This window comes from Primulina tabacum, chromosome 7 (assembly GCF_025594145.1).
Source record: "Primulina tabacum isolate GXHZ01 chromosome 7, ASM2559414v2, whole genome shotgun sequence".
NCBI lineage: Eukaryota > Viridiplantae > Streptophyta > Magnoliopsida > Lamiales > Gesneriaceae > Primulina > Primulina tabacum.
This window is the reverse complement of record NC_134556.1, coordinates 34,322,057-34,347,940: the sequence shown is the minus strand read 5'-3', so window position 1 is coordinate 34,347,940 and position 25,884 is coordinate 34,322,057. Positions and strand designations below refer to the sequence as shown.

General features: G+C 32.3%; 1 pseudogene; it reads right to left on the bottom strand.

Moving 5' to 3' along the window:
* Nucleotides 1–1,218: 1,218 nt before the first annotated feature.
* The window catches only part of LOC142551399 (uncharacterized), a 29,451-nt pseudogene continuing 4,785 nt past the window's right edge, over nucleotides 1,219–25,884 (bottom strand).

Here is a 25,884-nt window from a genome sequence, read left to right as displayed (position 1 = left end):
TTTCCAACAGAGTTGCTAACCGCTGCCCGCATCGGTTCCCAAATGTCTGGTAAAGACGCCAGAAGAATAAGTGCCCGAATTTCATCATCAAATTTGATGTCCACCGATGTCAGCTGAGAGACAATCGTGTTGAATTCATTTATGTGCTTTGCCACCGAAGCACCTTCTCCCATCTTCAAGTTGAATAACTTCTTCATGAGATGTACTTTATTGTTTGCTGATGGCTTCTCGTACATGTCTGACAGAATGGTCATCATTTCCTCCGTGGTTTTGGCCTCCGCCACGTTATGCGCCACGTTCTTCGTTAGGGTCAGTCGTATCACACCTAACACCTGTCGGTCAAGGAGCTCCCAATCATCATCCTCCATCTTTTCTGGTTTCTTTCCTGATAGAGGTTGATGCAGCTTCTTACTGTACAGATAATCTCTTATCCGTAACCGCCAGAACGAAAAATCTGTTCCGTCGAACTTGTTGATTCCCGGTCCCGATCCATCATCTCCGACCATCACTTCTCTAGCCTTAGCAAAAAATCTAAAAAAAAATTTCTGATGTGGAAGATCAGACAATGCTGCAACCACAGAGCATACTCAGAATTTTTAAGAATTTTTACAACAAGGCTCTGATACCAGTTGTTGGGAAATTACCCCGAAGCGATGCCGACCACGAAAATAATATAGTACCCAAATTACGGAATAAAATAATCAATCAACAAGAACACAACGATTTACTTGGTTCACCCAAAATAGGCTACGTCCACGGAGCACTGCAATTTTTATAACCAGAAGAAATATTACAACAAGTGTATACACCAATACACTAAATATCTCACACTCCCAAACCCCCGAGTATACCGAGAAAATAATTTCTCTAACTCACACAAGAGAATTCCCGCACTCAAGAAAAAAATACACTCTTTTTTCTATGCACTCTCTTTTTTTATCAAAGCTGAAAAGCTTTTGATTTTGGGATACAATAACTGAAGGAGTTGAGCTCTATTTATAACCAGAATTCTTAAGCCAAAACAGAAAATCTCCCGATGTGGGATTTCATTTTCTGATTTTTTTAAATTCCGCGTGGGCCCCACCTCATTAAAAACTCACCTAACACATGTATACTTTAAAGCAATTGCATTGTCAAGATAAACGTTACAGTAACAAAACGCAACCACAATGAGTAAATATAATGTAATATTATTTTGTTTTGCCAATCATCAAAACAGTGTAAACCATTCAACTGAATTGCCTTGACAGTTGACATGATATTAAATTTCAGCATTCCCCATGAATAAAAATTCCAATGAAAAGTCACTAAATTCATTGACAATCAATAAATTAAGCCATTGACGTTAAACTTATAAAAATATATTATACGAGTTTCGCTGCTCCATAGGTATTCCTTTGACAATCATCAAACACCTATTGTATAGCAAGAGACGAGTCCATTTCGCAAATCATCGAACTACAAAACTTTCGGTATAAGAAAAGCTGGAAGTGAGTCATCGAACTACAACAATTTCAGTTTCTTACTTGCTGAACTTGGGCCCGTAAAGTATCGAATTGTGCCGCCTTACAGCAGACATTTCCAGTAATTGTTGGATACAAACTTAGAATATTTTCTGACAGCAAATCATCAGGCTTTTGGCACAAAAGCGAAAAAATCAGCATGGAACAAATATCACTCGGCAGATAGTGAAGACTTCAGCGGTAATGACAACTAAAACACTGGTAATCAGTGTAACAGACGTGTGAATATCAATTCTCAAAATGACGGTCAAGGCGGCGCGTCCACGTAGGCACCCACGTAACGAAGACTTGAGCAGTAACAACAACTAGAACACTGTTAATCAGTGTAACAGACAGATAAATATCAGCGTTCAAAGTGACGGTCGAGAGCCGCTATATTAGTGTTCAAAATGGCGGTCGCCCGTCTTTGTCTAAGGAGGTCTTTATAGACGGTCCGAGGCTATTCGGCGGGCGAACAAACGGCCGAGATAGTCAATGATTTTAAAATTCTAGTCAATTGTCCAAATCAAATAATTTTAAAAATAAGTCAAAATCAATCAATTAAAAAACCCTAGATATAATAAAAACACATCACTCTCTTTTGTATTTACTTTTGGTTTCAAGTACCCTCCACCATCAGTCACCACCTGCCTCAAACGACCTCCAGACACCGCCGCCATCAGCCACCTACTTAATTATCTTATTAGTTTGTATTTATATATTCATTTTATTATATTGTATAAAAAAAATTATGCATAAACATTATTTAATTATATATATTGCATAAAAAATGATGATTATTTGTAATTACAATGCATAAGTATATATAATTTACCTATAAAAAATTTAACTACATAGAAGGTGCCTAGGCTCTTGACCGCCTACCGCCATTTACAACATTGGTAAATATTATACCTTTACAGATGGAGAATCAAAAGGGCAGTTCAGAACTTTACCATCACTACAAGGACTGAAATGCAGTTTCCACCTTCCCTCTCACACTTTAGACATGCATAAGCTGCTGCATATATCCCACAATCTCATATATATAATAGATTAGTTTTTTGTCATATTAAACGAATGGATTTTAAGAACCATCAGTTCACCAGACACTACTATTAATCAAATAACCAAAATGTTATTGATGCAAGTAAACAATATGTTTCAGTAGCACGAATTTGCCTGAATTTATAAATTATGAGAGCTGATTTTGAAACTGAAGCTAAGAAAAGATTTTAGTTCTGATTTTGGTTTCACTGTTTTTGAAAACCATGGTCAGGTTTAACTTTAGACAATTAACGCCTAATTCTTAAATATTTTTAGTAGATTTTCCAATACTACCAAAATTTGTCTATTCAATTTATAAATTTGTCTGATATATAATTTTTTTAATAAAGTGCTACTAAAATCTTTAAATTTCTTATTATAGCTAACTCTCTAAATTTTTCTATAAGATTCATATTTTATGATATTATTAATTATTAACATTCGTAATTATTGATATAAATTCTACTAAATAATTTATTAAACTCTTTATTTTCAATTCTTAGTTAAAAAATAATAAATATATTGGTATTAAATTTTATATTATTATATAATTATCATGTTATTGTACTATTGTATATATAATTTTTTTTAATATCTTCTTGTGATACTATAATTTATTATTTAATTAGAAACTACACTAAAATATAATTACAAAATTGCATGGAGAGAAAATTAAAATCATAAAATATTTAAAGGTAGTATAAAGATGGATTATTTGAGAAAATTAATATAGGAGTTACATTTTATTTTTGAAGTTATATAAATTACTACAATCAATGTATATTGTAATGATAATTTATTAGCATTTGTTAGACTATTAATTATACATTATGTGCTACTAATTAATTATATATTAGGTGGAATAAATAAAAAATTTGATATTCATTTTTACACTTACAGCAATTAAAAATTTTCATATATATCTTTATTGAATTTTTGGATTTGTATTGATGAGAAGATCATTTTTAGCTTTTGACAATTTGAAAACATGACCAATGATCTACACTTTTGTAGGTATATAGATAAAACAAATATTTTTATTGTCAAACATATATTCATTTTTAATGCATAGATTTCCCATAAATTGTGTAGAAACTTTCCATGCAATTAATCTAACAACACACAATTTAAGGAGATATTATAAAATTTACAATGAAAAACTTTGTTATTCTTTTTATACTTTTATAAGTATATAATTAAATATATATTTTTTTAATATTTTTCTAAGAACTATGTACGAAGAAAATATTATTTCTCTAATATATTTTTTATTATCGAATATCTATTCAATTTTTATATAATATTATTTTCAAAATTTCTTATTTTACAATTTCTTATTAAAAAAAACACTATGATTCTCATGTGTTTAATAAGTTCAAAAAAATAAACGCATCAATTAAATAAATAATCAATACATTACAAATTCTAATGATTGTGTAGAAAATTATCATGCAATTAATACAACACACAATTTATGAGAATAATAGAAAATTTACAATGAAAAACTTTGTTATTCTTTTTACGCTTTTATAAGTATATAGTTAAATATATATTCTTTTAATATATTTTTAATGAAAAATATATTTTTTTATTAAAAAATCTATTCTTTTAATATTTTCTAAGAACTGTGTATGAAGAAAATATTATTTCTCTAATTTATTTTTTATTATCGAATATCTATTCAATCTTTATATAATATTATTTTCAAAATTTCTTATTTTACAATTTTCTATTAAAAAAATAAAAACGCTATGATCCTCATGTATTTAATGAGTTAAAAAAATAAATGCATCAATTAAATAAATAATCAATACATTAGAAATTCAATATCCCTAATTTATCCCTAAAATTTAAAAATTATTTTTCCACCAATGCCCATGCAATTAATACAAACAATGTATAGTTTTTGGGCAATATAGTAAAATCACAATGCAAAAACTTTGTCCATCATCCATACTTTTATAGGTACTAGGTAAAGACACGTGCGACGCACGTGAAAATACATTTCTATTATCAATAATTGTTGTTAAAGAAATGAGATCAGAAGAGATTAATTTACAAAAAATTATATATTAATGATTTCATGCTATATTAGTCGATAGAAAATGAGTAATGCTACATGTACAACCAAATTTGTACAATAATTCTTACAATTCAAAAAAAATCAATACAGAAATTTCATTTATCAAAATCTCATGATAAATTAAATATAAAATCTCATTAGATAATAATAAAATCTCACGATATAATTGTTGTAAATATCGCAGTACGATATATTGGTTGTACGTACCTTTAGCATTATCCGTAGGAAATTCAATGTAATATAATTTGTACTACATGTATTATAAAATGAGTGCAAAAGATATTTGTTTAAAAATTTTATGTGTTATAAATCTAAGGTTATTCTTGAATGGAAGGATTTCAATACATTCAAATGTATTTTTGTTATTTAGAGAAGTAACATCATAAACTTCAAATCCACTCATTTCATGTTTATATAGTAGTATTTCATGTTAATTATGATATTATTTAAGTCCACCCAATAATAATGTTATTTGAAATTTATTCTACTTTATATAAATAATAATATGTAAATAAGTAATATGTAGATTCAAGATTTGATATATTGTTTCATTGTTAACAATAAAATTATAATTCTAATCCATAAATTTGAAATCAATTTATCCAAGCGCAATCTAAATAAATTAATAATTGTTGAAAAACATAGTAGTAATAAATATTATAATTTTGTATAAATTAGACATTGGAGAAAATATAATATAAAATTGATATCACAATAGTTATTAAAATTAAATTTGAGAGAAGAAAAAAGTATAATACATAACGTTGACCACTTATTTTACCACGTGTTATTGATTTATGAAAAATAAAAATATAATATAGATAATATATTCTAAACCTTAAATTAAATTATTGTGTCAAATGTTTTCTTCTTTTATATTTTCAATTTATATTGCTTTCATGATTTTTTTTGTCATCGGTTTTTTCTTCTCTGTGAAAAAACAATATTCTCGTCATCTTCATTAGCAAATCTTATGAGAAGAAATGTATATTCTTCTCTATTTGATGCCTCTACAAATCTCCACACAAATTAAGTGTTTTGTAGGAAAAAAAAAGTTTGTTTCATCAAGCAAATAAAACCAAAGAATTTTGTTATTTCAGTATTCTACAAATTATATTTATTTTTTGTAAATATTTTAACTTAATCTACAAGCAAATAAAATCAATGAATTTTGGTTATTCTATCTTCTAGACAACTGACAAAATATGATTTAATTAATATTTTATTATATTTATCAAAAAGTGTTCAACTCTTAATGATATAACATATTTATGCAATATGTTATTTAAATACAAAAATTCAAAATTACGATAACATATTTTTTTTTATATTTCATACTATATTATTGGAAGTATTAAATTTGTATATATTAATTTTTTCTGAGAAACTACTTGCATATATAACTCATTCAAAAGATTATAGATTTACAAAATAAAACAAATCATATTCAATTTAATATTTTGCGAAAAACATATGTTCACTAAGCAAATAAAAACAAATAAATTTGACCTTTCTTATTATCAATTATAACTCATAAGAAGAAATATTGAGCAATAATGAATAATTTTTGTAAAGATTTATTCATAATAATTTTAAAAATTTACCTTCAAAGATATGTCATTTACGATTATATAAATCTATAATTGATTTACTTATATCCATCCTTTATAAAAATACATCTTCGTCAATTGCAAGATCATCAAAGAAGTAATTGTTATAGTTTCTGATCTTTACAAAGACGAAAAATAGTTAAAATTAGTAAAACTGTATGTATTCAATCATATATTGTTAAATTTTAATAATAAACTAACGCTTTGAAAAATATTAGTTGGATTTTTTTATAAAGAAAAATAGATAGAATAAATACTCACGAAATATTTATAAGGTCATCTTGTTGGTCTCACGTGCGGAATTTGAGATAATAAATCCTGAAAATAAAGAATAAACTGGACACCGAGATTTACGTAGAAAATCCCTAAAAATTATTAGGGTAAAAACCACGGGCAAGATGAAAAGAATTCCACTATAATATTTTACGGTGTACAACTCACTCACTGTGTTTCCAAAGAGAACACACACTCTCTTAAGTTGATCATATGAATCTGGTAGACTTTAAAGAAGCTCCGCACGTTCATTTTCCCCTATTTTATGCCCCATGGAAGTGAGTTGGGCAAATAGAGTATTTAGTGTGTTGATATGGTCGGTCATCGATGAGGATTCCGTCATCCGAAGAGTATAAAGCCTTCTCTTTAAGAATATCATGTTGTGTAGTGACTTGACCTCGTACATCTTTCTCAGAGTATCCCATATAACTTTGGCTGTTTTTATCTCAGAGATACTTGACAAAACTTCGTCGGCTATAGCTAAGTGTAAATTAGCAACAGCATTATCATTCATCTTGTTCCACTTTCCATCGTCAGTAATTTCCACCAGTCTATCTCCAATAGCCGCCAAGCAATTCTCCTTTCTTAAAACTGCTTGTATATTTATTTTCCACAGCATAAAATTGCTTCCGTTGAATTTTGCTATCTCGTACCTGCCCGCCATTATGTCTACAACAATTTAGTAGAATGAACAAAATAATCCCGCCTTAATAAAAAAAATCTCAAAAAATCTTTTCTGATGTGGAAGATCAGTCTAGGCTGCAACCGCAGAGCATACTCAGAATTTTAAGAAAATTTAAAACAAGGCTCTGATACCACTTGTTGGTCCCACGTGCGGAATTTGAGATAATAAATCAAGAAAATAAAGAATAAACTGGACACCGAGATTTACGTGGAAAACCCATAAAAATTATTAGGGTAAAAACCACGGGCAAGATGAAAAGAATTCCACTATAATATTTTACGATGTACAACTCACTCACTGTGCTTCCAAAGAGAACACACACTCTCTTAATACATGAGAATAAACACCTCACAAATATTATAGAACTAATATGAGAAATAAGAAATTACAAGAAGAAGCTTGTGAATGGGATGGGATACATTGAAATGTCGAATGATGCATCTATTTATAGATGCGTCATTCCAGTATGAACATCCGCAATTTCTGAAATTCAGTTGCCGAACGAAACGTGTTCAAATCGGATTCAAAGAAGGCTGCAACAAATTTCACATTAATGCAAAATAGAGGATATTTAATATCATGTCCTTCACAAATTATGTTTTTTGTGGAAAAAATTCACTATATTTACAACCAAATAAAACAAAAGAATTTTGGTATTTCAATATTGTACAAACTAATTTTTTTGGGAAAAAATTATTTTTGCTTCATCTATAAACAAATAAAACACATGATTTTTTGTATTTCAATATTCTCAAATTAATATTTTGCGGAAAAAAATATGTTCAATTCATCTACAAGAAAATAAAAACCAAAGAATTTTGGAGTTTCCATCTTTTTGGCAACTTGATCCTTGCCTAGCATACGTAGATTGATAATCTTGACATCATCATAATAATTGATTTTACAAAAACTTCCTCACCAAATTAAATATAAATTTCTTGCATATATAAAATCATTCAAAAGAATATAAATCTACAAAATAAAATAAATCACATTCAAACAAATATTTTTGTAAAAAACATTTGTTCCATTCATCTACAAGTAAATAAAAACCAAATAACTTTGACTTTGTCTATGGAGAAGTAGTGTGTATTGCTAATGAATAAATTTTATAAAAATTTATTTATCATAATTTTAAAATTTTACATTCAAAGATATATATTTTAATGTTACAAAAACTATAACTGATTTGTCAATATATATCTCTTATAAAAATAATCATTCGTTAATTGCAAGAATCTCTCATAAAATAATTGTTATAGTTTATAGCCTTTAAAAAGAGGAAAATATAGTTAAAATTAATACAAATATATTATTCAATCTTATATCGTTAAATTTTCATAATGAACCAATGCTTTGAACAATATTAGTTGACTTTCTTTTTTATAAATAAATATAGATAAAATAAATATCAATGAAATATTTATTAGGATTATCTATATTTATATCTGATAATTCTTGTATCATTTTGTAAATTTAATTAAATATCGAACCTTCTTCATGACACCAACCTTGTTAAAACAAAAACAAAATTAGTTTAATTATTTGGCTTCAATAGTTTAATTCTTCATTTTAAAATAATTAATCTTAATGAACGTAAAATAAAAGATATTTAACATTATATCGTTATACAAATTAAGTTTTTGTGGAAAAAATATTTTCACTTTATTTACAAGAAAATAAAACAAAAGAATTTTGTTATTTTAATCTTACAAATTAACTTTTTTGTGAAAAAATCTACAAATTAAGTTTTTTGTGAAAAAATTCTTTTTCACTTCATCTATAAGCAAATAAAACCAATATATTTTGGTATTTCAATATTTTCAATTTAATATTTTTTGTGAAAAAAGTTTGTTCAATTCATCTAAAAGAAAATAAAAATCAAAGAATTTTAAAGTTTCAGTTTTTTTGGGAACTTGATCATTATCTAACATAAATGTAGTTTGACAATTTTGTCTTTATCATAATAACTGATTTGACAAAAACATCCTCACTAAATTTTTTCTGTATATACAAACTAAGGACAAAGTTGACAATACACAATAGAAAAACTTTGACCTTGATTCACACTTTTATAATATGTATAGATGTAGATAGATATACATATAGATTTATTACTTAATTAGAAATTGCACTAAAAATATAATTACAAAATTACAATAAAATCATTGGAAAAAAATGTAGAGAGAAATTAAAAGGATAAAAAATTTAAATGTAGTATTAAGACGAGTTATTTGATGAAATGAATATATGAGTTACATTCTATTCTTGAAGTGTGTATAGAAATGGTTAATTTTGTCATTGTACAATTGAAAAACAATGCCCTTTATCCACACTTTTATAGGTACTAGTTAAAAACACGTGCGACGCACGTGAAAATACATTTCTATTATCAATAATTGTTGTTAAAAAAATGAGACCAGAAGAGATTAATTTACAAAAAATTATATATTAATAATTTCATGCTAATTAGTCGATAGACAATGAGTAATGCTACATGTGCAACTAAATTTGTACAATAATTCTTACAATTCAAAAAAATCAATATAGAAATTTCATTTATTAAAATCTCATTATAAATTAAATATAAAATCTCATTAGATAATAACAAAATCTCACGATATAATTTTTATAAATATCGCAGTACGATATATTGGTTGTACCTTTAGCATTATCTGTAGGAAATTCAATGTAATATAATTTGTACTACATGTATTATAAAATGAGTGCAAAAGATATTTGTTTAAAAATTTTATGTGTTAAAAATCTAAGGTTATTCTTGAATGGAAAGATTTCAAATCCATGGATTTCAATACATTCAAATGTATTTTTGTTATTTTAGAGAAGTAACATCATAAACTTCAAATCCACTCATTTCATGTTTATATAGTAGTATTTCATGTTAATTATGATATTATTTAAGTCCACCCAATAATAATGTTATTTGAAATTTATTTTACTTTATATAAATAATAATATGTAAATAAGTAATGTGTGGATTCAAGATTTGATATATTGTTTTATTGTTAACAATAAAATTATAATTATAATCCATAAATTTGAAATCAATTTATCCAAGCGCAATCTAAATAAATTAATAATTGTTGAAAAACATAGTAGTAATAAATATTATAATTTTGTATAAATTAGACATTTGAGAAAATATAATATAAAATTGATATCACAATAGTTATTAAAATTAAATTTGAGAGAAGAAAAAAGTATAATACATAACGTTGCCCACTTATTTTACCACGTATTATTGATTTATGAAAAATAAAAATATAATATAGATAATATATTCTAAACCTTAAATTAATTATTGCGTCAAATGTTTTCTTCTTTTATATTTTCAATTTATATTGCTTTTATGATTTTTTTTGTCATCAGTTTTTCTACTCTGTGAAAAAACAATATTCTCGCCATCTTCATTGGCAAATCTTATGAGAAGAAATGTATATTCTTCTCTATTTGATGCCTCTACAAATCTCCACACAAATTAAGTGTTTTGTAGGAAAAAAATGTTTGTTTCATCAAGCAAATAAAACCAAAGAATTTTGTTATTTTAGTATTCTACAAATTATATTTATTTTTTGTAAATATTTTAACTTAATATACAAGCAAATAAAATCAATGAATTTTGGTTATTCTATCTTCTAGACAACTGACAAAATATGATTTAATTAATAGTTTATTATATTTATCAAAAAGTGTTCAACTATTAATGATATAACATATTTATGCAACATGTTATTTAAATACAAAAATTCAAAATTACGATAACATTTTTTTTATATTTCATACTATATTATTGGAAGTATTAAATTTGTATATATTAATTTTTTTTTCTGATAAACTTTTTGCATATATAACTCATTCAAAAGATTATAGATTTACTAAATAAAACAAATCATATTCAATTTAATATTTTGTGAAAAATATATGTTCACTTCATCTACAAACAAATAAAAACAAATAAGTTTGACCTTTCTGATTATCAATCATAACAGAGAAATATTGAGCAATAATGAATAATTTTTATAAAGATTTATTCATAATAATTTTAAAAAATTACCTTCAAAGATATGTCATTTCAGATTACATAAATCTATAATTGATTTACTTATATTCATCCTTTATAAAACACATCTTCGTCAATTGCAAGATCATCAAATAAGTAATTGTTATAGTTTCTGATCTTTACAAAGACGGAAAATAGTTAAAATTAGTAAAATTGTATGTATTCAGTCATATATTGTTAAATTTTAATAATAAACTAAGGCTTTGAAAAATATTAGTTGGATTTTTTTATAAAAAAAATAGATAGAATAAATACTCACGAAATATTTATAAGGTCATCTTTCTTCTATATCCAATAATGCTTTGTATCATTTTTGTAAAATGTAATTAACCGTCGAACCTTCTTCAAAACACCAACTCACATGATTTAATTATTTGGCTTCATTATTTTAATTCTTCGTTTTAAATTAATTATTCTCAATTAATGCAAAATAGAGGATATTTAATATCATGTCTTTACACAAATTATGGTTTTTGTGGAAAAAATTCGCAATATTTACAACCAAATAAAACAAAAGAATTTTGGTATTTCAATATTGTACAAACTAATTTTATTGGGAAAAAATTATTTTCGCTTCATCTATAAACAAATAAAACCCATGATTTTTTGTATTTCAATATTCTCAAATTAATATTTTGCGGAAAAAAATATGTTCAATTCATCTACAAGAAAATATAAATCAAAGAATTTTGGAGTTTCAATCTTCTTGGCAACTTGATCCTTGCCTAGCATACGTAGATTGATAATCTTGACATCATCATAATAATTGATTTTACAAAAACTTCCTCACCAAATTAAATATAAATTTCTTGCATATATAAAATCATTCAAAAGAATATAAATCTACAAAATAAAATAAATCACATTCAAACAAATATTTTTGTAAAAAACATTTGTTCCATTCATCTACAAGTAAATAAAAACCAAATAACTTTGACTTTATCTATGGAGAAGTAGTGTGTATTGCTAATGAATAAATTTTATAAAAATTTATTTATCATAATTTTAAAATTTTACATTCAAAGATATATATTTTAATGTTACAAAAACTATAACTGATTTGTCAATATATATCTCTTATAAAAATAATCATTCGTTAATTGCAAGAATCTCTCATAAAATAATTGTTATAGTTTATAGCCTTTAAAAAGAGGAAAATATAGTTAAAATTAATACAAATATATTATTCAATCTTATATCGTTAAATTTTCATAATGAACCAATGCTTTGAACAATATTAGTTGACTTTCTTTTTTATAAATAAATATAGATAAAATAAATATCAATGAAATATTTATTAGGATTATCTATATATATCTGATAATTCTTGTATCATTTTGTAAATTTAATTAAATATCGAACCTTCTTCATGACACCAACCTTGTTAAAACAAAAACAAAATTAGTTTAATTATTTGGCTTCAATAGTTTAATTCTTCATTTTAAAATAATTAATCTTAATGAACGTAAAATAAAAGATATTTAACATTATATCGTTATACAAATTAAGTTTTTGTGGAAAAAATATTTTCACTTTATTTACAAGAAAATGAAATAAACGAATTTTGTTATTTTAATATTCTACAAATTAACTTTTTTGTGAAAAAATCTACAAATTAAGTTTTTTGTGAAAAAATTCTTTTTCACTTCATCTATAAGAAAATAAAACCAATATATTTTGGTATTTCAATCTTTTCAAATTAATATTTTTTATGAAAAAAGCTTGTTCAATTCATCTACAAGAAAATAAAAATCAAAGAATTTTAAAGTTTCAGCTTTTTTGGCAATTTGATCATTATCTAACATAAATGTAGTTTGACAGTTTTGTCCCTATCATAATAACTGATTTGACAAAAACATCCTCAATTCCTCACTAAATTTTTCATGTATGTACAAACTAAGGACAAAGTTGACATTACATAATAGAAAAACTTTGACCTTGATTCACACTTTTATAATAAAATAATAATAATTGTATAGATTTGATCATTATCTAACATTAATGTAGTTTGACAATTTTGTCCTTATCATAATAACCGATTTGACAAATATCATCTCTAAATTTTTCCAGTATGTACAAACTAAGGACAAAGTTGACATTACACAATAGAAAAACTTTAACCTTGATTCACACTTTTATAATATGTATAGATATAGATGATTATCACAAAATTAAAATTCTCAAATTCAAGAATTGGTAAAACAAATACTTATTGATTCTCTCAGGTTTTTAGAATCATTTATTTGTAAAACTATATGATTTTTCTTCGTCTCCTAAGGGCTAATACAAGGGAAAACATAAATATAAGTATTTTTCTATTTTTAAAATTCTAATTTTGTGATAACTGTCAAATATAGAAACATGATATTGCAAGTATTAGCATAATATTTTATATTGAAAAAAAAAAAAACCTGGAGAAGGTTCCCTAAGTTTCTGAAAGAAGTTGCAGAACCAAACCAGAATCTTGCGCAACGTGAAATGAGGCCAATAATAGGCGTGAACGTAGATGGGTGCACCTTTAGAAGCAGGGCACCTTAGATTCCCATGGGGATTGATAGGGGAAGTCACAAACTCGATCACATTGTCTGAATACTTCTTCAATGGCAATCCATCTCCTTCGAACTTTTCGAGCACTGTGTAGAGCTGCAAAAAGAGAGATAAATTAAGGGGTATTGGAGCTGAGTTGTGAATTTTATGAGCACGAGCTTCACTTGAAATTTTTTTTCGAGTGTCGAGAGATTGAGTTTGAATAAAATCGACTTGAATTTGTGATTGAGCAACAAGTAGCTTCAGTTGTGTAAAACCTGAAACGTATCATTAGTTGCACACAATTTATAAAACCTGTTGCCATTCCCGAATCAGTAATCACCACATTGTGCTGAGTGGTTCCGAAGCCTGCTATTTGAGCTGGCGGGAGACATTTGTGCTGGCTGGAACAGCATAACAAGATTAAAGATTCATTTGAATTTGGCTCATGATTTTACTTTTAGTGTGCTGGAGTAAACTTCTGAATCATTCTGAGAAGAGTGTGATCGTGGTCTGTTGTCTGAAATAAATCAAGCAACAATGAGAATACTGACAAATCAAAGGCTAATTCTCTCTCTTCCATTTCATCGAGAAAATTTGCTGCCTCATCAAAATTACCCCTCAGAAGAAATCCTCGAACAATAATGTTGTAGGTAATCCTATCAGGAATACAACTTTTTTGTTCCATAGTTCCAAGAAAATATTTAGCCTCCTCGAGTAGCCCCTTCCTGGCAACATCCATTTATCATCGTATTGAATGATATAACATCAAACTGGAATCCTTTAGAAATCAGATCATAAAATAATTTCCGTGCACTATCTAATCTTCCAACTTTGCACAATCCATCCAGGAGGATCTTGTAGTGAGTAACATGAAGATATAACCCTTTGTCCTCCATTGACTCCAACAATGACAATGCTCCATCAACAAGCCCATTTGAACACAAACCATCCAATATATTACAGTAAGTAAAGAAATTAGGTTTTTGGCCTGCAATTTGCATCTCATCAAAAAGCTTACGCGCGTCAGAACACCTGCCGACACGAAATAGTCCCTGTAACATAGATGCATATATGGCCACATCAGGCTTCAATCCTCTGTGGGACATCTCAAGAAAGAGGTGCATAGCATCATCGATTTTCATCTCCTTGCAATATCCGTTGATTAAAATGCAATAGCTGTGGACGTTAGGGCGAGCATGGCTCATAGCAGTCATAAAGTCAAAAAGCTTCCTTGCCTCGTAGACTCGGCTTTGCAAACAATATCCATCCATCAATGCACTGTACACAATCACGTTAGGAACCACATTATTCTGGATCATGATGTGAACTACATCACCAGCCTCATCAACCAACCCTTTCTTACACAAAGCATCAACCAATATGCTAAACGTGATAACATCTGGACATATTTTACATTTCATCATCTCCTTCATTAACATGCTAGCATCTTTAAAACGACTCAAACTATAAAACCCACGTATCAAAACAGTATAAGCAACAACATTTGGGATGACGCCTTTTTCGAGCATGTCATTGAACAAATTCACAGCAGAATCTATCATTTTATCCTTACACAATGCATCTATAATCATGCAATATACATTAACATTAGGCCTACAACTCGCTCTTTCCATCACTCTAAGCAACTCCATTGCTGTGCCAGTATTACCAACTTTACAAAGTCCATCGATCACAATTCCGTACATAATAATATCAACTGAGCAAACATGTTCCTGTACAATCTTTCTAAACAATTCTTGAGCCTCGACAACCCGATTTTCTTTGAACAATCCTTTCAGTAAAGTACTAAAGTTGTACTATCTGGCAAACACCCACGCTTGAAGAACTCACATAGCATAGAAAATCCATAATCGACATGATTGGAAATACAATAAACATTAATCATAATATTCATTGCATAATAATTAACTGGAATACCCATAGAGCATATATTTTTGTAAAGAGAAGTAGCAAAAGAGTACTCTTTAAGCTTCACAATATGAGAAAGCAGTTGGGTGAATTCACGCACAGAAGGCAATGGTTTTATTCTAACCATTTGTTTGTATAAACAGACTGCGTCATCTAACCCATTAATGCAGGAAAATCTTTGTCCAAGCCTGTCATTCTTACTTGCACGCATAACTTGGTTAAAATTTAGCAAGGCCAGGAACGGAAATCTGCAAAAAAAGATTTGAGAAGGTGAAATAAATTATAAATGGACATATTCATCACCACCACCAACACCTAATATCTTAGCAATCATAGAAAACGAACCTGAAAGAAAAAAATGGGGAAAGAATCCAAGACAAGCTGCTCACAGGAACAAAATGGAGGGTGGTTGTTATGGGTAAAAAGGGAACAGACTCAAAAGTGGGGGGCATGCACACTACAGGTTTACACTAGGAGAAACAAGAGAGGCCCATCTAGGGACAGAATAGAGAAAGGAAAAGAGCAGTTAGCTTTATATCATTATCATCTTTTGTGTAAGGACTGGCCGACTGCTTGGGATAGTGGAGAGAAAATTGTACAGAGGCAACTACGGGTTTAGAACATTTATTTTCAGTTATATTCCATCTCATATTTTATATTCACTTCAATTCATCCCTTTATCTTAAATTCTAAAGTGTTTTGTGATCAAATATCATTTCATATCAATGGTTAATCAGTTTTAAAATGGAAAAATATAAAAGGAAACAAACAAGAGAATCGTTTAAACAGCTAAAACTATTGTTTGAAGTTTCAGATCACGGGCAATGGAATTTGGATGTAGCAGTGCCCATTTGCAAAATCCAAAAGCAAAATCTATTTTTTGATTATAATGAACGTCCAATTAGACGCAGACTCAAATAATGGGATCAGTTGGGTAAACTAGAGAAAAAGATCAGTAAATTTGGTTCCATTCTTGTTACCAAAATATATTTTACAGAAAAGAACCCCTCCAACTTAAAGATAAACACTAAACCAACAAAGCACACGTAGATATTTGGGACGCAATGCGCACTAAAGCATTAGGGTGCCTTGGGCCTGAAGCGCAAGGCAAAATGCACGTTTTATCGAAATAAAGCTCATTTGGCACAAATTTTGAAAATTTAACATATATAAAGTAATTTATACTATTTAAATTAAATATTTGTCACAAAGATAATAATCAATATAAATAAAAAAATCATTGATAGATAATGTAACATAAAAAAAAACTTCAATGATCTAAAATTCATTAGTAAATTATAAGTGCATCATAGTATATTAAGGAAAAACTTCAAAAATCTAAATAATCAAATTCATCTTCATTCTCAAAAAATGTCAGCCCAGAATTCAATTAATTTCAGGTTGTTCGTAATTCATATTTTGCAGCACGTTCGACGGCACAAGACGCTGAAATGGTCTTTTGCCCATATATGATATAACAATCGTTGGAAGCAATGGAAGTTGATATTTGTGGCTTGTGTTATCATTCTGATGAAGCAAGGTATGTTAATGGGACTAGAAAATCAGGAACCGAGAAAATACATTAAAAGTTTTAAACAAACAGAATTTTGGAATTTGGATAAAAAGAAGCATGATAAATTAAAAGTATGGACAGATAGAACTTGCAGCTATTGGGAAAACGAGATATTACCTTGATTGGAACGTCAGCTGCTGCACAGTTGCACTCTCTAATTGAGGCTTAGCTACTCGCAGAGATGCAGACGTAGGTAGCAGATAGAATTTGAGCGCGGGAGATGAAACGTACATATGCTGGGTTTATTAAAAATTAAATAGATACAGGCATTGATTATTGGGCTTTAAGATTTGTTGGGGCTTGAATTATTTATATATGTATTAAGTACGCGCGCGCCTCCATGCAGCACCGCGCATAGGCAGAGGCGCGCCTGTTTAAAGTATTGTGCCTGGGTTATTGCCTTTTATAATTATGAAAGCACATAGTGCATGCAAGATGCCATAAAGATGCAAAAGACCAACGATCAAGCAAAACTTGCACTGTAGAATCCATAATAAAACTATGTTTTTGTATGCTCAAAAATTAATCGCAAGTGCACGATGTCAAGTAATAGTATAATGTACGTGAGTACGAGTAACATTCCACTGAAGACTGTATTTTACAATTATTATTTTCAGTTATCAAATCTTTAGCAACGAAATTCGATTGATTGTTTATTACTACTATGCTCAAATAAATATGCAATTAAAAAGATTTAAGACTTAAATAATGAGATTTAATATCTAGAATGGTTGATTAAAATTCAATGAGAAATGAATTTGTTGGGAATATCGGTTCACCTACCCCTCGTTAATTAACTAATTCGTTCGATAGTGATCTACGCCTCCGACAGGATTTCCTATTCAATTGAACACGCCCTCTCGAGCTATGCCAACCTAATTCTATTCAGTGAAGTAATTAAATTTCTTTAATTATTTTTTATCAGGAATGAATCGCATATCGATCTATGAAATCCCCTAGTTTTCGACCCTTAGGACTATAACTATCGGCGCGTATCCAATTTCATATGTCTATGTAAATTGTAGATCCACGGATTATATTACTCGTTCCTATCACAAGCTATTCTCTCGAACTCACTCGCAATATAAAAACGTTGTTAAAGTTATATACGCTCTAACAACACGATAAACAATAGTAATATCAAGAATAAATCACAAATCATCGCATGAATTAATCAAATCAAAGTTCGGGGTAGGATCCCTTTAAATCCCAACAAATATTTTGTTTAGCTACTCGAATTCATAATAAAAATAAACACGACAATGTTTAAAAGATCAAAACTAAGTTAGAAATACTAGATTTGACGAAAAACTCAAAGACGGTGCACGGAAATCTTCGAAGATTCAATCAAAGCGCGAAATCCTCTCCAAGGCTTCGGTGGCTGCTGAATGAATCTCAAAATCGTGCCCTCAACCCTTCCATATCATCCATATCCAGAAAATAAGGTAAGGAATAGGCCAAGAAATCTTTCCAAAATTTCAAGCGCGCCGGGCGGAAACTTATGTCCGCCCGGGCGGATGGCTTGCGCAAATCTTGTATTTTCATTTTTCTTTGACGCGCTTGGGCGGACAGAAGTTTCCGCCCGGGCGGATGACTCTCGCAAAAATTCCTTTCCCCTTACCTTTCAGGCGCCCGGCGGACATAAATATGTGCCCGGGCGGAGGTCTCTTGAATTTCTTCAGTTTGTGCACGACTTTCCTGCATTTTCACCAACGAAACACATGAGCAACAAGAAAACATAAATTATGCTAAAATAACACAAAATGCATGCAATCTAAATGATAATGCAACACAATGCGACATAACATGATATGAAAAACAAGTAAAATCCACCCATATCAACCCCCAATACTAACCTATTGCTCGCCCTCGAGCAAAACAGATGACAAGACAAAATGGAACATGACACAAAGTAGCTCGACAGTGAATTCATAGTCATCAACTAGCCTTAGCGAAACTCAACATATTCCCTTGTCGATCAATGTAAAAGCACGACTCTTCGAACTTGCATTGGTCTAGACATGGTTTTCAGATAAAACCTGAATGTGTATGTGTGTGTCGTTAGTCCTAGCATCATAAATGACAGGTGGATCCATTTCAACCATTGTCAGAGAGTTAAATCAGCATGTTAGTATAAATCTTACTCTCATTTATTCGTCTGCACTCATTGATCACCAGCAGCGCCCCTTTTTCTATTATCTCTTTTTTTTTACTGATTGGAATACAGTAATAAAAAGACTATATTGTAACCTTTCATCTCAGATTCAAATCCATGTGTTTTACATTTTAGCCAGGAATATGATTTCATTCATTTATTTGGCTTCCCAGCACCTTACATCTCCAACTTTAGCCAGGAATAGGATTTCATTCCTTTATTCGGCTCCCCCACACCTTACATCTCCATCGTTCTCTTTTTTTTTTAACGCTGCTGATAGATATCTCGATTCAAGAGAATATAGTCAAGTTCAATTTACGCCTTCAAACATCTTCGTTCCCCACTTTAGTTTTAAATTTTTCCCGTCTTATCATGCATGCTTCTAGTTCTAACATTTGTGCAAATAGAGTTCAACGTTTTAAATAAAACTTCATGTCTTTACCACAGTAGGTGCTAAAGAGGTGCGAGTACACGACAGACAGGGCGTGTCTCATCACCTCTTAATCATCCTTGGCTAACAAGTACTACTTCGAACATTGTCGGCTGACACACACCAATGCAAAACGACTAAAACTAAATGCCAACAAATATAACCAACAAAACACCAAAAATGAACACACGAAACAACACCCATTCACCCCCCAATACTAAAGTCGAGCAGCGTCCCCAATGCAACAGACGATAGAAAAAGAGACAGATAGTGCATAATAAAATAGATGCAATATGACCTAAACATGCAATAGAAACCGAAATAAACAAAAGGACCGAAACAAAATGCAAGAAATAAAAAAAAGGGACAGAAGTGACTCCTCTCTCAATGATTATCCTCCTCGTGTGCCTCCGGGGGAATGACGCCAGCTTCCGGCTCTGGTGCATCGGCATAGTGGAACTGAAACGGTGGCAGGAAAGCTGGCATAGGTGGTGGCATAAGGGCTGGGTCAATACCACTGTGGCTCAGGGACAGATGCAGCATGGCATCAGTAGCAGTCTGATGTGTCTGACTCACAGCCTGCCACTGTAACTGATGATCCGCGAATGCAGCAAATTTGTCCATCCGGTCCTGAAAAAGGCGACGTCGAGGTCGCGGACTTTTGAAAATTTATTTTGCAAGTCATCCGGATATGAGTTTCCGCCTGGGAAGATGACTTGCGGCTTTTGAAAAAATATTTTTTTGAAAAAGGGTCGCGCCCGGGCGGACATAAGTTTCCGCCCGGGCGACCTCGTTCGCTGCCCCACGAATTTTTTTTTAAAGTAAAACAATAAGAAAATAAACTAAAAATCGAATTAAATGCAAGATAAAAGAAAGAGATGTAGTTCTCAATTTATAGTCGAGAGCTTGACTATCGGTCAGTTTCAGTTCGGATTGTCTTGGAACCGGGTGATTCCAAGTTGTGGCTTAACTGTGCCATCCATGTAGTGCTTCAGTCGCTGGGCATTGACCGTAAATGTCCCATCCTTTCCATCTTTCAATTCTACAGCTCCCGATGGGTAAACTTTAGAAATCACGAATGGACCAGACCATCGCGACTTCAATTTTCCGGGAAACAGTCGCAACCGGGAATTGTAGAGTAGCACATTTTCGCCTTCTTTGAATTCTCTTTCGATGATCCGCCTATCATGAGCCCTCTTTGTCTTTTCCTTGTAAGACAGTGCGAGATCATATGCCAGATTCCGGAATTCTTGCATCAGTAAAGTTAAAGTTTTGTGCTTTTGTAGCCCAATATGCCCGATGCTCTAACTCTACAGGTAGATGACACGCTTTACCAAACAATAACCTATATGGTGTAGTGCCTATAGGTGTTTTGAACGCAGTTCTATATGCCCAAAGAGCATCATCTAACCTTACAGACCAATCTTTCCGACTGACACCTACCACTTTTTCTAAAATCCGCTTGATCTCTCGGTTAGACACTTCTACTTGACCACTCGTCTGGGAGTGATAGGGAGTGTGTGACACCATATTTGCAAAAAAAAGGTTTTTCAAAGAGTTTGTTGCAAAAATGGGTGCCACCATTACTAATGATTGCTCGTGGTGTTCCAAACCTGTTAAAAATATTTTTCTTTAAAAATTTCAGGACCACTTGAGCATCGTTAGTGGCATATGCTTCTGCCTCTACCCACTTAGACACATAGTCAACCGCCACCAAAATAAACTTTTTCGTGAACGAGCCGGGAAACGGTCCCATGAAGTCTATTCCCCACACATCAAAAACCTCACACTCAATGATATTATTTAAAGGCATTTCATGACGGTTAGAGATGTTACATGTCCGTTGGCATTTATCACAGGCTAGCACATAAGAACGAGCATCTTTAAAGAGGGTTGGCCAATAAAAGCCACATTCAAGTACCTTAGATGTCGTCTTTGTTGGTCCAAAATGACCACCTACCTCATGGTCATGGCAATGGTTGAGAATTTGACCAAACTCTTCTTCTGCAACACACCTTCTGATCATAGAATCCACACATATTTTGAACAAGAAGGGTTCCTCCCAAAAATAATATTTCACGTCCGAAAAGAATTTCTTTCTTTGGTGAAATGTGAAATTTGGGGAGGGTGAGGCTGTAACAAGAAAATTCGCAAAGTTTGCAAACCAAGGACAATTTTTCACCGCTAACAGCTGTTCATCCGGAAACCAATCATCTATCTCATCGTTTTCACAATTTTTACTAACGTGCTCTAGCCTAGAAAGATGATCAGCTACCACATTTTCTACACTTTTTTTATCTTATATTTCGAGGTCAAACTCTTGGAGAAGTAATATCCACCTAAGCAATCGTGGTTTGGCCTCTTTCTTAGCAAGCAGATATTTAAGGGCAGAGTGGTCAGTAAACACAATTACTTTCGACAAAACAAGGTATGAATGGAACTTGTCAAATGCAAATACTACTGCAAGTAATTCTTTTTCAGTGGTGACATAGTTTAATTGTGCTTCATCTAGAGTCTTACTTGCATAGTATACAGTATGAAATACCTTGTTCCGCCTTCGGCCAAGGACAGCACCAACCGCAGTATCGCTGGCATCGCACATGACCTCGAAGGGTAGATCCCAATCTGGTGCCACCAAGACAGGAGCCGTAACCAAGCGCTCCTTCAAATCCCCGTATGCCTGTAAACAGTCAGAATTGAAATCAAAAGGCACATCTTTCATAAGTAAGGAAGATAGAGGTTTGGCAATTTTTGAAAAATCTTTGATAAACCGCCTATAAAAACCAGGTGTGGCCTAGAAAACTTCTAACTCCCTTTATTGAGGCTGGTGGTGGTAGGTTCTTTATGAATTCTATTTTAGCTTTGTCCACCTCAATCCCTTGTTCCGAAACCTTGTGCCCTAAAACAATTCCCTCTTGTACCATGAAGTAGCACTTCTCCCAATCAAGTACCAAGTTCGTCTCCTCGCACCTCCTCAACACGGTTCTCAAATTCTGCATCAAACGCTGCACCAAAGAAAGAAAATTCATCCATAAATATTTCAAGAAAGATTTCAATCATATCATGGAATATAGCAGTCATGCAACGTTGAAACGTAGCAGGGGCATTACAAAAACCAAAAGGCATACGGCGGAAAGCAAAAGTTCCATAAGGACAAGTGCAAGTGGTTTTCTCTTGGTCCTCAGGTGCAATAGTGATTTGATTATACCCCGAATACCATCTAAAAAACAGTAAAACTCATGCCCCGCTAGTCTCTCCAACATCTGATCAATAAAAGGCAGAGGAAAGTGGTCCTTACGGGTGGCATCATTCAACTTCTTATAGTCAATACACACTCTCCACCCCGTAACAGTCCTCGTGGGAATAAATTCATTATTTTCATTAGTGATCACCGTAATCCCATCTTTTTTGGGCACACACTGAACAGGACTTACCCATGCACTATCTGAAATAGGATAGATAATACCTGCATCGAGAAGCCTAATGGTTTCAGCCTTCACTATCTCTTGCATCTTCGGATTGAGTCGTCTTTGAGGTTGCACGAGGGGTGAGTATTTTTCTTCCATCAAGATTTTGTGCAAGCAGATGGATGGACATATTCCCTTGATGTCTGCCACCTTCCAAGCAAAAGCCGCAAGTCATCCGCCCGGGCAGGAAACTCACATCCGCCCGAGCGCGCCCTTTTTTCTAAAAAATTTTCAAAAGCCGCACACATCCGCCCGTGCGGGTCGCGGAGATTTTATAAGCGCAGACTTCTTCTTTCTCTTCCCCAGTCGAAACCTAGCCGCCCCCTTCGATTTTTCCGCACCTCCTCACTCAAATCTTGCTCAAATTGTTCGTTTTGTGCCGATTTCAAGTCAAATCGTGGGTCATCACCTTCACCAAGCATCAAGAAGTGATTTTTTCCGGCCACCACTGAAATTTTCCGGCCACCACTGAAATTTTCCGGCCGTCGCTGAAGCTTCCGGCCACCATCTTCTTCCGGCAACACGCCTCCTACTCCGGGCTACTTGTGCTTCTCAAATAATCCACAATGGCACCCAAGAAAGCTCGGGTAAGTCACGATGCGTCTTCATCTTCATCGCGTAATTCTCAGTTATTTGTGAATGATGCCGCTAGAGAACGCTACGAACATGCAAAAATACATCGAGCTCCGATTCGAGAACGAGGGTTCCAACTTGTTGTCCAAATTTTGATTATAAATCAAATTGAGAATAGAAGATGGGGAAAATTTTGTAGCCAACCGCAAGCCGCGGTGTCACCGGTAGTAAGAGAATTCTATGCTAATGCGGCTGAGAGGAGTGATAGTAAAGCATTTGTGAGAGGGAAGCTGGTAGATTTTAGTTCGGTAGAGATTAATAGGGTGCTTGAGACACCGGCGGTGGATTACTTGGTATATGTGGCATGGACAGCAGAACCCAACTTAGACTTGATGATGCAAAGAATCTGCTATCTGGGGTCTCCGTGGAAGACACCTGGCTCGTACACTTGTTTTGAAGAGAAATATTTGCTCGTCCCGGCTGCGATGTGGTATGCATTTCTGGCCACACGTTTGATGCCAGTCGGGCACGCCAGCGAAGTACAGAGGGAGAGGGGAGTGGTGCTGTATGCACTTATGACCCAGATGCCAATCAATGTGGGCATGATTATTCATTCACAAATCCAGCTGAGCATTCATAATCCGAATGTGGCACTATTCTTTCCCCACATTTTCACCGAGCTATGTGCGGGTGCTGGGGTAGTTTTTCAAGATGATGATGAATGGTTACCACCGACCAAGGCCCTTGATGACACTAGCTGGCTACAGAAAATGGCAGTGCGGCAGAAGGCCTTCCCTCAGTTTGGCCCTATCTGGGACGACTTGACGTTCGATCCCTCACCACAGTCGCCCCCACCACCGGCCCCGCGACCTCGACGTCGCCTTCTTCAGGACCGGATGGACAAATTTGCTGCATTCGCGGATCATCAGTTACAGTGGCAGGCTGTGAGTCAGACATATCAGACTGCTATTGATGCCATGCTGCATCTGTCCCTGAGCCACAGTGGTATTGACCCAGCCCTTATGCCACCACCTATGCCAGCTTTCCCGCCACCGTTTCAGTTCCACTATGCCGATGCACCAGAGCCGGAAGCTGGCGTCATTCCCCCGGAGGCGCACGAGGAGGATGATCATTGAGAGGGGAGTCACTTCTGTCCCTTTTTTTTATTTCTTGCATTTTGTTGCGGTCCTTTTGTTTATTTCGGTTTCTATTGCATGTTTAGGTCATATTGCATCTATTTTGTTATGCACTATCTGTCTCTTTTTCTATCGTCTGTTGCATTGGGGACACTGCTCGACTTTAGTATTGGGGGGTGGATGGGTGTTGTTTCGTGTGTTCATTTTTGGTGTTTTGTTGGTTATATTTGTTGGCATTTAGTTTTAATCGTTTTGCATTGGTGTGTGTCAGCCGACAATGTTCGAAGTAGTACTTGTTAGCCAAGGATGATTAAGAGGTGATGAGACATGCCCTGCCTGTCGTGTACTCGCACCTCTTTAGCACCTACTGTGGTAAAGACATGAAGTTTTATTTAAAACGTTGAACTCTATTTGCACAAATGTTAGAACTAGAAGCATGCATGATAAGACGGGAAAAATTTAAAACTAAAGTGGGGAACGAAGATGTTTGAAGGCGTAAATTGAACTTGACTATATTCTCTTGAATCGAGGTATCTATCAACAGCGTAAAAAAAAAAAGAGAACGATGGAGATGTAAGGTGTGGGGGAGCCGAATAAAGGAATGAAATCTTATTCCTGGCTAAAGTTGGAGATGTAAGGTGCTGGGGAGCCAAATAAAGGAACGAAATCATATTACTGGCTAAAATGTAAAACACATGGATTTGAATCTGAGATGAAAGGTTCCAATATAGTCATTTTATTACTGTATTCCAATTCAGTAAAAAAAAAGAAGAGATAATAGAAAAAGGGGCGCTGCTGGTGATCAATGAGT